Source organism: Macaca fascicularis, chromosome 18, assembly GCF_037993035.2.
Source record: "Macaca fascicularis isolate 582-1 chromosome 18, T2T-MFA8v1.1".
In the NCBI taxonomy this organism is placed as follows: Eukaryota; Metazoa; Chordata; class Mammalia; order Primates; family Cercopithecidae; genus Macaca; species Macaca fascicularis.
The window spans coordinates 65,097,256-65,109,801 of NC_088392.1; the positions used below are offsets into that span (position 1 = coordinate 65,097,256).

The window sequence follows — 12,546 nt, forward strand, 5'->3', positions numbered from 1 at the left end:
CTGGGCCTCTGTGTGTGATCTCAGAAAGCCATGTAAAAAAAAATAAGAGCCTTTAGGTCAGATATGGTAAATATTGTATACATGTTTCTCTCTTCTCTCACCTGAATCCTGACTGAAATGACAATAAAAGAATTAAAAAGATGTAAACCCATAAGTCAGCAAGAACTAGAGAGGTAAGAGCTGTGGGTAAGAAATGTCAGATTTTTGGAGGGGGGAAAGGGGTGGGGAAATGGCAATTACCTCAGCAAAGGAGAAGAGGCTGTAATGAAGGAACACACAAGTTCACGCACAGAACCCTTGACAGACTAGACATCTGCACACCACAGGTTCCGTGGAAGCTGGCGGGAGGTCTGGGCTTGGAGCAGAGGTACTGACTAAAAAAAGTCTATATTTGTACACAGTATGTATCTGCTTCTTCCCTCACTCCACCCCAGCTTACCAAACACTCTTACCCAGCTCTTTCCCTCTGGCCTCTCCCAACCCATCCCCTGCTCCATCCTTTCCAGGCAGGTAAACATGTCTTCTTTAGAGAACTTCAACCAGAGAATCTTCACATTCTGGTAACAACAGGGTGTGAGGTTGAAAACAAGGCACTAGGTGGAAGTCTGTCTTCCAAGTGCCCTTTCTGTCTCTGCTTCCAGAACACAAGTGCCCAGATGTATACCTTCCAGGCACGAAAATGAAGAATAATTCTCTAGAAAGACTGACTGCCCTAGGGGCAAGATTCACAGAGACTCCACCTGAAACATTCTTCATCAAGAAGCCCACTCATATCCTGATAACGCTTACTGAGGGGCAAGCCACCCCATGCACATAGTCTCCTCTTAGCTTTTTAGTGTACCACTTCTTAATTATAAATAAACATCTAAGGATCACCAGACATTTGAAGAAGACCTCAACTATGAAAAAAGAGAACTAAAAAATAAACATTTTTCTGAGGGCTGCGAAGACATAGAGACACTAGAGGGGGCAGAAAAATAAACAACAAAAACAAACAACCCTATAGTCATTATTATCATCAGAAAGTTTTGAGAAAGTGTTGCATTCATGAAACAAGAATAAGATGCAATGAAAAAGTATAATCAGAATGGAAAAAAGGAAATAGCCAAGATAAAAAATATTCTGTAGAGCAGTTGGAAGATAAGGTTGAGTAACTCTCCTTGAAAGGCCAAAGAAAAAGATGAGAGTGAAGAAAAAGAAATCTATCCAACATCTGAAATTCCAAGAAGGGAAAGTGGAGAGAATTATGGGGTGGAAATAATCTAATAAGGGGTTGAATCTCCCAGAACTGAAAGACGTGAGTTTCCAGAGAAGGCCCAGCATCATGTATATAAAACAATAACCAAAAAAACTACCTAAGCAAATATTATGAAATTTCAGAATATCAGAAATAGAACAGATTGTAAATTGGCAGAGAAGAAAACCTGTCACAAAGGACAAGGAATAAGAATGCCATCATGCCCTCTTACTAGCAACACTGAGGCCAGACAACAATATAACAATTGATATTCTGAGAAAAAAAAAAAAAACATGTTCAGTCTACATCTATACCAAGACACACTTTTAATCAAGTGTGAGGGTAGAACAATGAACTCTCAGATAAACACAGACTAAGGAAATATACTTCTTATGCACCCTTTCTCAAGACTAACTGGAGTCAGTGTTTCCCCAAAACATTTTATCAGCTAACAAGGTGCTATGATGTGGATATTTGACCCTTCCTATGTCATACTGAAAGCTGATCCCCAGTGGTAGAGGTAGGGCGTGGCGGGAGGTATGGGTTGTGGAGGTGGGTCCCTCATGATTGACTTGATGCCATTCTCGCAGGAATGAGTGAGTTCTCACTCTTAGTTCTCATGAAAATTGGTTGTTGAAAAGAGCCCGGCACCTCCTCCCCATTGCTCTTTCCTCCCCTTGCCATGTGATGGCTGCTCTGCTTCCTCTTCCACCATAATTAGAAGCTTCCTGAGGTCCTCACCAGAGGCAGATGCTAGCACCACGCTTCTTGTACAGCCTGCAGAACTGCGATCCAAATAAACCTCTTTTCTTTATAAATTACCCAGCCTTGGGTATTTCTGTATAGCAATACAAATCAACAAAGACAAATAAAACAAAATTGGAATCCAGGAAAGGAGAGAGTGGAAAACAAACCCCAGAATAACACAGGAGAGGAATCCCAAAACAACTGTTCAATGAGCCTGAAGAGCAACCAATGCAGACTCTGGGAGTTCGGAGAACTCTAGGAGGAAAGTCTCCAAGCTGGGAGTAGGGGCCAGGTGGGAGAATTCTGTATTATTTAATATCTCGAACTTGGGGAAAACTGTATGAGAAACATTTACACAGCTGTCAGAAGATGCAAGGAAAACTAGTGATAGGTTCACAGAACACTAAGCAAATGGGAAAAAAAAGAGACAGTTATTAACTTCTGGGGAAAACATTGTATAATAGACTAGATGTAAATATAGTACTTGTTTGACTCAGTAGTAAATAATATTTACATTGCCACAATAATGTAAACCCTGAATATGGGCTATAAATATGAAAATGTGCTATAAATATGTTGAGAGAAAAGAGAGAGAGGGGAAGGGAATGATCAGAGAAAAGCTTCACGAGCATAATACAGAGTAAATAGATAATACCTAAAACAGATAAATCAAGCATTAGCAACATTAGCAAATTATTTATAAATGTGCGGGCACATGAGAAAAAAACTAAAATAGCTAGAAGTAGCTGGCAATGAATGGAGAGAAAATGGGGGTGGAGAAACGTGGAACAAGAGTGCTGCTAGGTTTGATTTTAAACCTTTAACTGATAAATTGAGTCACGGAATTTGTGAGGGAGGGGATTGTTCATTTGTTTGTTTTAAGAGACAAGATCTTGCTCTGCCACCCAGGCTTGAGTGCGGCGGCATCACCGTAGCTCACTTCAGTCTCAAACTCCTGGGCCCAAGCAGTCTCCTGCCTTGGCCTCCCAAATCCTGGAATTAAAAGCATGAGCCCCCATACCTGGCCAAATTGCTAACATTATGTCTACATAGATGACTTTAATAGCTATACAAGTAACTATACAAATAATACATATAATGAATATAAATAAATAGATAAGAGAGAGAGAATGAGACAGACAGACAGCAGAACGGACAGGAGGTAAGGTTTGAAGGAATAAGCAGGAAGCCTGCTGTTGATACCAGAAACCATAAAGACCCAGGCTGAGCCAGGCACAGGTGCTGTTTTGCCAGAAATGCAAGACGAGCGTTGGGGAATCAGGCAGAAAGAAACAGAAGATGGGCATCGGGGAATCAAGCAGAAAGAAATTGCTTTTTAGATTATGTAGGGAAGATTCTGGCTTGGACTGAGAGAAAAATAACATTGGAACTAAGGAAAAGGTACTGACTCCCAGGAGCGTCTGGCAGAAATGAACCTGCAATGGTCATGAGCCAGCCTTGCATCGCCCAACCGCAGGGGACGCTCTCCCCATCAAACTCCACATGACCCAGGCTCCCTGGAGTTAGGCAGGTGGACGCACCAGCCCTGTGGGTGGACATAGGGATCCAGGATCTAAATTTTACTTCTTAAACTGCACCTTAACTCTTTCAAATTATATTTGTTCTCTGTAACTTCCTGCCTGTATTAAACTATATGATAATTCTTAAGACCTTCAGCAATGAAGATACATTGCCCATAAGAAACACATTGCTGTCTTAGTCTTAAGAAAATATGCTCTAGGAGAAATAACAAAATGAAAGGCCCCCAAGTGAAGTTCTTTTTTTTTCTTTTTTAGAGACAGGGTCTCACTCTGTTGCCCAGGCTGGAGTGCAGTGGCATGATCACAGCTCACCATAGCCTTGAACTCCTGAACTCCTGGGCTCAAGAGATCCTCTTGTCTCAGCCTCCCGAGGGTCATCAAGATTACTGCAATCTAATTCTGAGTCTTCTTTTCAGCCTTTTCTGCTTCGCACACTACACAAAATGGCCACTCCCTGAGCATGCTTTATCATTTCTCATTTTCACCCTTTTTCTCAAATTCCAAGTCTCTGGACTGTTTCTCCTTTACTCTATATTTGGAGTCCTTTGCACCTTTCCAAATTCAGACCCTGACCCCCATCCTAGAACACGTTCCCCAAACCTCACTGGTTGAAGGGTTTCCTTGCCCACCAAGCTTCAGGACATTCATCCCCTCTAGGACTCCACAGCACAGACAACCTTCACAGCCCTGCTTCCACCATCTTGAATATTACTTAATGATTCCTCTATCTCTGCTAATCTCACCAGATTATAAGTACCTTAAAGGCAGGATATACATCTTGTGCTTCACAGTCCCTCCCACAGCAATTGGTCCACACCTCTCAACAAATATTCCTTTAATATTATTATTTTACTGTATAAGAAGTGTTTCAACTGGAGACACCTCTCATAGGTGGACATGAATAACATGTCCATCTCTTCAACTCTAGGATCATTTTTACTCAACACAACATGTCACTCAAGTTTAATAACCTTCACTACCAGAAGCCCAGAGTTCTAGAGTTAACGACATCCTACTTGACCCTGGTGTGGTATTGGCCAACAAAGAGGCAGCAGGACAAAGAACACACAATGGAGCTTGGTGCTCAACTACCTGGGATCTGGGGCCAGACTCCACTTTGAAACTTTGGGCAAGTTATTTCACCTCTTTCAGCTTCCATTTCTTCCTCTGTAAAATTATCCTCTCCCCCCAAAAATAACTCTTTGGTGGATCTTAACATCTTCTACGATTCCGTTACATTTTACAATTCTTCCTTCAAGAGAGGGTTCTGTGTAGGACTCTGAATAACAATCGAAGAGATGGATCCAAGCCTCAGTTGGGCTGATGAGACAACTTCCTTGGCCTCCCCATTTGCAAGCTCTGTATGAATGGTTTTGGTTGTTTGGCATAATAAAAATACTTCTAATAACAAAAGTGAGGGTCCTGCAGGAAATTAAGCATGTGATGGTTGAAGATAGCTTTTCTTTCACCAAATGTTTCTGGTCAGCTTCTGCTCACTTCATGGGGAGCGAGAGGCGTACACAGGCTACTCCTGAGAGAAACCTATCTCTTGACTATCAGTAGGGTAGGGGTTGAGATTTACACATTTGAGTATCTTTTTATCTTTTTTCTTGTGAGGCTTTCACATTGAACAACTCTTTTTGTTTGTTTTTTTTTTTTAGACGGAGTTGTGCTCTTGTTGCCCAGGCTGGAATGCAATGGCACGATCTCGGCTCACCGCAACCTCTGCCTCCTGGTTTCAAGCGATTCTCCTGCCTCAGCCTCCCCATAGCTGGGATTACAAGAATGCACCACCACGCCCGGCTGATTCTGTATTTTTAGTTGAGACAGGTTTTTCAGCCTCCCATTCGGTTAGGCTGAACAACTCTTTTCTCCTGGGCCTAAGAGTTGTATGCTGAATGACCTTCCCCCAGGGCCTGTGAGCTGCCCTGCACTCTTGGTACTCGGTCAGAGAGACAGGAGGCTGCTGAAGTCTGTGATCTGCCTGTCTGCTGGATGGAGCCCCGTCACCAGGGGCCACTTTTACTAACTTCTATATCCATGTAAGGCAAGAGAAATGACAGAATAGCTGTGCACTCAGAAATCACAGTGTTTGTCCGAGTCTTAAGAACCATTTTCTGGCCGGGCGCGGTGGCTCAAGCCTGTAATCCCAGCACTTTGGGAGGCCGAGACGGGCGGATCACGAGGTCAGGAGATCGAAACCATCCTGGCTAACACGGTGAAACCCCGTCTCTATTAAGAAATACAAAAAACTAGCCGGGCGAGGTGGCGGGCGCCTGTAGTCCCAGCTACTCGGGAGGCTGAGGCCGGAGAATGGCGTGAACCCGGGAGGCGGAGCTTGCAGTGAGCTGAGATCCGGCCACTGCACTCCAGCCTGGGCGACAGAGCGAGACTCTGTCTCAAAAAAAAAAAAAAAAAAAAAAAAAAAAAAGAACCATTTTCTACCATAATGATCACCGAGTTTTGTGTTCAACTGTCCTAGGGAGAAGCTTACATTTGGGAGATTGGGGAGAAGGAAAGAGAGAGAGGGTGAGATTCTCTCTCACACACACACACAGAGTGAGAGAGGAGACAGTAAAAGAGGAAAGAGAAAAAGAGGGAGAGAGAGATGAGAATTTGAAGAACTAGAGCAGAGATTAAACAGAATACACCCTCAGAAGCCTCACGCACCGGTGACAAGCCATGCAGCAACCGTCATGTGGAAGGGCTTTGATGGCTTTAACCCCCACCCTGAGAGCAGAGCTGGAGCCGCAGGGCCGGGTGTGCAGCAGCTGCACTCTGCCTCTACCTGCTGCAATGGAGATTTGTCCTTAAAGTGCCCGCGAGGCGACGTTTTCATGAGCTGTCTCGGCAATTGATAAGTCGTTGGTCGGGAAGTGGAGACATTCACAGGTTCAGACCTGAAGCCTGGTCCTTAAAATGAATTGGAAGCATCTGGCTGTTTTGCTGTCTGTAGGTAATGATGCAGCCGCGTCCCACGCCCAGATGTGATTCTACATTTCTGCAGCTGTTCTAGTGGGAGTTTCAACACCCAAAACATCTGCTGCTGGGACTCTGTGGTACAATTCTCACTCCATCTCTCTGGGTTCTTATTCTTTTCCCAGAAAATGTACTTTCTTTCCGCTCAGTATTTTTTCTATTTTTCAAGGAGTTATTCCCAGCAAAGGGATGCCCACCAAATTCTATTTCATGTGGAAGAGAAATTCACATCTTCAAAATTCACAGGCAAACGGAGGGGGTATGATGCTAATTAGTTTTATGAGGTTTGATGACATAGAACATTAGAACCAGGCAAAGAATCATAGTTTATTGCACATTTAGAAGAAATGGCTTTAATAAAGTCACTTCTGTATGTTAAACAAAATAGGCATCATGCTTAACATTAACTTCTGTATGTTAAGCATAAACAGAACATCTTTAAATTAAAAAATGTTTATCTCCATGATATCTGTCAGCATCATCAAACTGCACACATAAAGCTCTCTCAGTACTGCATATTTAGTCAATAAAATCCCCTCGTAAAGCATGATTCCTCAAACATTTTAGGTGATAATATAAAGTCACATAATAGCTTTAAAGATCAACAAGAAATATCAAGAGTCATAAAATATTTATCCACTTTGACCCTGTAATTTCTAGGAATTTATCCTAAAGAAATTATCTTAGATAGAGAAAAGGCTTATTTATAAAGATACTTATCATGGGATTAATTACAGTGAAAAATGGATTTGATCTATTGCCCCAAAATACGGAAATAGTTAACACAGTGTCTCTACTTCCATAGGACACATGGAAAGTCAATAAGATGGACTGAATTGTTCCAGCTGTTTGGGCAGCAATTAAAAAGATATTTACTGAAGCTAATCATAACATGGGGAAATGCTTCTGACATAGATTAAGTGCAAAAGCAACATGTAAAGTTGTTTGTACATTATGCTTAGAATCATATCAAAACTCAGCATTTGAAAATGACCCAAAGTAATTGCTCCAAAACAATCATAGCTATTGTGTTTGAGCGGTAGAATTATGAGCACTTTTCTTCTTGATTTTCCTAATTATTTCTGAAATGGTTATATTGCTTGAATCAATAAAAAGACAAAGAAAAGTGAGTTCTTACAGCGTGGCCAAGACACAGAATCTGCCACGGCAAGGGAGTCTGGAAAAAAAGCAAGACCACTTAAATCTGAGGCAAGTCTTCAAACACGAACTAGAGCAAGCTGACTTCAGACCGAGGCCTGTTTCCCCCACTGCAGCCGCAGCTTTCTGCCTATTTTCTCCAGCGTTTTAAGGATCCCAAAGTGAAATTAACCCAAGATTCATGAGTTTCGCCTGACAGAGCTGGAACTACAGTGACCAACTATGAAAAAGCCAACCAACCCAGCTTCAGATGAAGGTTCATGAATAACTACATATGGGGAAACTTATTTTCCTTCGTTTCAGTGATTGAAAAAACTTGGAATGCAGTTCCTCTCTTTGTTTCCACCAAGAAACTTTTCCAAGCCCACAAAACTTGGGAAGGGTGAATATAGTACTTGTGTCTCACTGCACCCAAATGCCTTTGCCAACTCCTATTAAACTTGAAGGAGAAAACAGACAAGTGAACTTTGCTTCAGGCCAACTTTTTTTTTAAACACTCCTCTCAAATTTTAAAATAATACAATTGATGTTTTTAATATCCAAAAATAGACTGCTATTTCGTAGCATTTTGGAGGACAGTTTTCCTTTAGAAGTGAAAAGGGATGATTGAGTGATAGGAAACTGATTAATCTCAGGATTTCACAAGGAAATGCCGACCCAGCTTCGGGCCCTCACACACACCATTATAATTCTTTGATTTCCTGTCACTGCAGACAGTTTAAAAACTGAAAGTAAATAGGAGACATGGAAAATCAATGTGAGGTGCTGAATTGTTCCAGCTGCTGCGGCTCTGTTAATTACATCATATTTTTATGGAGACACTCGGCTCAGACGTGCCAAGTGACCGCATCTGGAAGCATCGCCTGCCACCCTGTTGGGGGACGCTCTTCTCCCCAGGCATCTCGGTTAACTGCAAAAGGACAAGCTACCCCAGGAAAGCAGCTTGTACAGCCCAGGTCTCTGAGGCAAAATCCGGATGATCAGCGTGTCTTCCGTTACCATAGCAATGAGGTGCTGGGCACTGGAGAGGGGCCATACCTGTGCAGGAAGCGGGTTAGTCAGTACGCACAGCGCAGACCTAAGGAAAATGAAAGTCTATTTCTACTCGATGGCCAGGCCTCGGTGGGCTAAGTGGGAGAGAGCCAAGAAGAGACCGCAGGGAGCAGGCAGAGAGGAACAGTGAGAGCAAAAGGACGGGGCTGAAAGTGCCAGGCCCGGGGGAGCCACAGTGGGCTTCCAAGACAAAGTCCTTTGAGCACCTACCTCCTTGCCAGGACAGTAAAATGAAGCTCTCAGCGGTAGCACAGACTTCACAGACTGTTTCAATAAAGGCTGTTCCTCATTTCCTTGTAATTTACATGCTTCCGAAGTGCTTCCTAGTTTCTCTTCCTCCTCTCCATCTCATTTCCTTGCCTTTTTCTTTCCTCGCATCCTTCCAGAAGTTTCCAAGGCCCCACTTTCTTTCCAGCTTTATGGGTGCTAGGGCCAGCTTCTTCATCCAGGCGTCTCTATCTCAGCACAATTCATTCTCCTTTTCTTTGTTTTTATCTCTACAGCACCTCCTTCCCTCATCTATTTCTTGCTATTTTTTTTCTCACTGTAGCTTCTTGCACAAGTAGCTGGATGAAAGAAAAATCTAGTGTTACCAAAGACACTCTGAGACATTCCTCAATGTCCAGCCTCTGCTGCCCACCTTATCCTTAGTGATGGGGTCTGTCTTAGGCGCAGTCTTGGCCCAAGACTCTGATTTTCCAAATCCTGCATTCCTCAGAAAGCATCCAAGGGCTCTATAGGTATTTTGTTTTAATTTCATTATGTATATGTATTTCAAATGTATGACACCTATCTCCTATTCTGTAACCCCCAACCTGAAAAAAAACTTACACATTTTTATTGTAAATTAAATGTACATTATATTTAAATATCAATGCATGAAATACGTAAGTACATAAATTTAACACATGTGGAAGTACATTCCATTTTTAATATAAATTCAATATAAATTGTATGTCTTTAAAACGTACAACCTTTTGCACATTGTGAACTTGTGCCTATTAGTAAATCATTTTGTACAGATCTGGGAATAAAGGTTCTTATAGTTTCTAAGAACTGTCTCCTTGACTAGGAATGTGGTAGGGCTGCACTGGTACTTGGATAAAGTCTGGCCTCCGCCTGACAGTTCAAGTAAAATTGCTTAAAAGCACATCTTACAGCACATGAGTGAAGGGCTTACTCCAGTGCCAGCAAGGGTTCCTGCCTATGCTTGGGGCTTTCTTTTCCTGTAGGGTAATTGCATTCGTGCAATAGCAAGCTAGGTTGTACCAGTCAGAGACTATAAACTCTTGTTTCAATGTCCTGGTTGCTTTCTGCAGTGACCTTTCAATGAGAGGAATTTGAATATTTACTAAATATCATGAGTGATCCAACCTTAAAATATAAATTCCCTGTTGCTCCTCATGCAAAGAGTCCAGGTCACTTTGACTAAGGGAATCTCCTAAAATTGCAAAGCCAACTGCCAACAAACTTGTCATTTACAGCATTTATCTGAGCAAATTTGCTGATTACAGATGATCTAAGGCTGAATTATTATCTGCAGCCACCAATTTCTAATTTTTGTGTTCATTCCAACAGCTTCATCTATATAATTTATCATTATAAAGATAATTGTTACACATTTGAAATAAAATGTATATTAATAAATTATTTAATTGGCTTTATCAACTGGAATTTCCACTTAGATTTCATTTGAAAAGAAATGCTTTGCTACCAAAAAAAAAAAAAAAAAGTTGAGAACCACTGGCTTCACCACTGTCCCCGGGACCCCTTCTCCTCTCCATCTCCCCCACTTCTGCTTTTGGCCCCAGGGGACCCATTGCCAATATCCTGCCTCCCCACCAACTGTCCTTGCTCTTCCAGGCCGTCCTCTGCTCCCTTGCCTCCTCCTTTCCAACTTGATCCATGACTCTTTCCCTAGAAGTCTGGCCATCGTGCTCTAAGCTGTCTGCTCCAGTGTGATAAACAGACTCACACTAAGGGAGTCATTTCTAAAAATGATTTGAGGGGTTACCACTGCATGGTGGGAGCTGGGGGTGGCAGACTGACATCTTACTATGAACTCTTGTGAGTTGATGTAAAAAGGCGAATCATCCACAGTGAAATTTTAGGCACTTTGACATTCAGAATAATCTATCAGAGGCAACCTATGGTCCATCTCATCCCCTTTCAAAGTGTTTCCCAAACTATCAACTGAGCACACTAGTATCAGAACCACCTGTGAAGTGCTTACTAAAAAGGCAGATTCCTGGTATCTAGCCTGAACTCTTTGGAAGCTAAGACCTAAAGCTGCCTTTTTAGCCAGCTCCTCAAATAACTCTGCATGTTGAAGTTCAAGGGTCCCTGCCGCCACTGTCTGCACATGGACGTCAAAGGCCGGGGTAGAGTGGGGACGCTGCCTCTGCCTCCATGGGAAGATTCAGACTGAATGGCAAGCCAGGGAAGAGAAGTACACAAGCAAGATGAGGACCATACAGAGACAGGACATAATACCTACTGAGCATTCTGAAAAGGAAAAGAAAACTAATGCAAGTTCTCTTTTCTCCAGCTCCAAATTAATCGGTCAGCAGTGGCAGAGCAGAAACAGATAGGGGATGTCTGAACCACAAGGCAGCCCAGCTCCCAGCACATCCTGGAGGAAACAGCAGCACGAAGGGGAGGGCCGTGCACGGCAGTGCTTGGAGGCAAAGCCACAGGCCATGGGGGCCCGGTGGAGGCACCAAGCCCTGCTGCCTCCGATCTGCCTACGTGGAAGGTGTTTGTTGCTGGATGCACTGCCTTTTTAGCCCTTCTCCAGGGCAGGCCGGGAACTCCTGGAAGGCCCAGGCGGAAAGCACTTGAGCAGAACAAGCAGAGTCCCACTTCCTCAGGCTGTCGTTTGTACCTCTGTTCTTCCTTAATAAAAACCCACCATGCACTCCAAAAGAGTAACTAGGACACTTCGTTTTTATTCCACATGCATCTCATTTGTCTTCAGTAGGTTCTTCCATAATCTCATCATTATTGCTATGGCCCTCGGAGGACAGCTGACTTGCATTAATCAGGCAAGCCCCTCATCGCTCACCAGATTCTTTACACTTTTACCATGCCCTGGGGCATCCTAACTTACTTGAAAAATTAATAAACCTCCCCCTCTTATCTTACCTTATTAATGTCTGTCTTTGTAACCCATTATCCCCGCATATCATCAGAGATCACTGGAGGGTGCAGTGAACACCAGCTTGCTCCCCTAATTCTATTCCTGAAACTGGAACACCCCTCTCCCTGAATGGCCAGAAAGAAAATGGCCTTCGCGGGCCAGCAGGGTGTTTGTTTACCAGCTCAGATGGCACTGTGGACCACAGGCAGGAGAATTCTGAGGCCTCAACGAAAGGCTATTAAGGCCCATTAAGTTGTTCTCTCCTCCTCCACATCCCTCTCCCCTCTCTTGTGCACCCTAGTAAATCTGACTCATTAGCTTTAGATGTTTTGAAATAGTGGTACATTAATCACTTGTGTTTGCACACTGTTTATGTGGGTTGTTGGTCATGGTCTGTAGTTATACTGGCTGTCTCCCTTGCTTACTTAAAGGTACAATCCAATTGAAAATAAAGATTTTTGCAGGTTTGCTCATTACACACAGTGTCGGCAGCTGGTGAGTGTCTTTTGCAATTCATCAGAGGCCTCCCAGACCACCTGCTCTCGGCATCCTGCAAACAGCTGGCTCTGGGTAAGTACCATAAGCTATTACCTTATACAACAAATAAATAAATAAATAAAGGGATGGATGGGTAGACAAATAAATAAATAAGTTGAATTGTCGGCCCTGAATCATTGCTTCTGGAAGGAAAA

General features: G+C 43.0%; 1 long non-coding RNA gene across 1 annotated transcript; it reads right to left on the minus strand.

Moving 5' to 3' along the window:
* Positions 1–6,811: 6,811 nt before the first annotated feature.
* LOC135968260 (uncharacterized) lies at positions 6,812–11,959 on the minus strand. Its single transcript, XR_010582893.1, has 3 exons — positions 11,860–11,959; positions 8,926–9,281; positions 6,812–8,700 (listed from the first exon to the last, which is right to left on the minus strand). It is a non-coding gene; the product is annotated as an uncharacterized lncRNA (long non-coding RNA).
* Between the last annotated feature and the right edge of the window lie 587 nt (positions 11,960–12,546).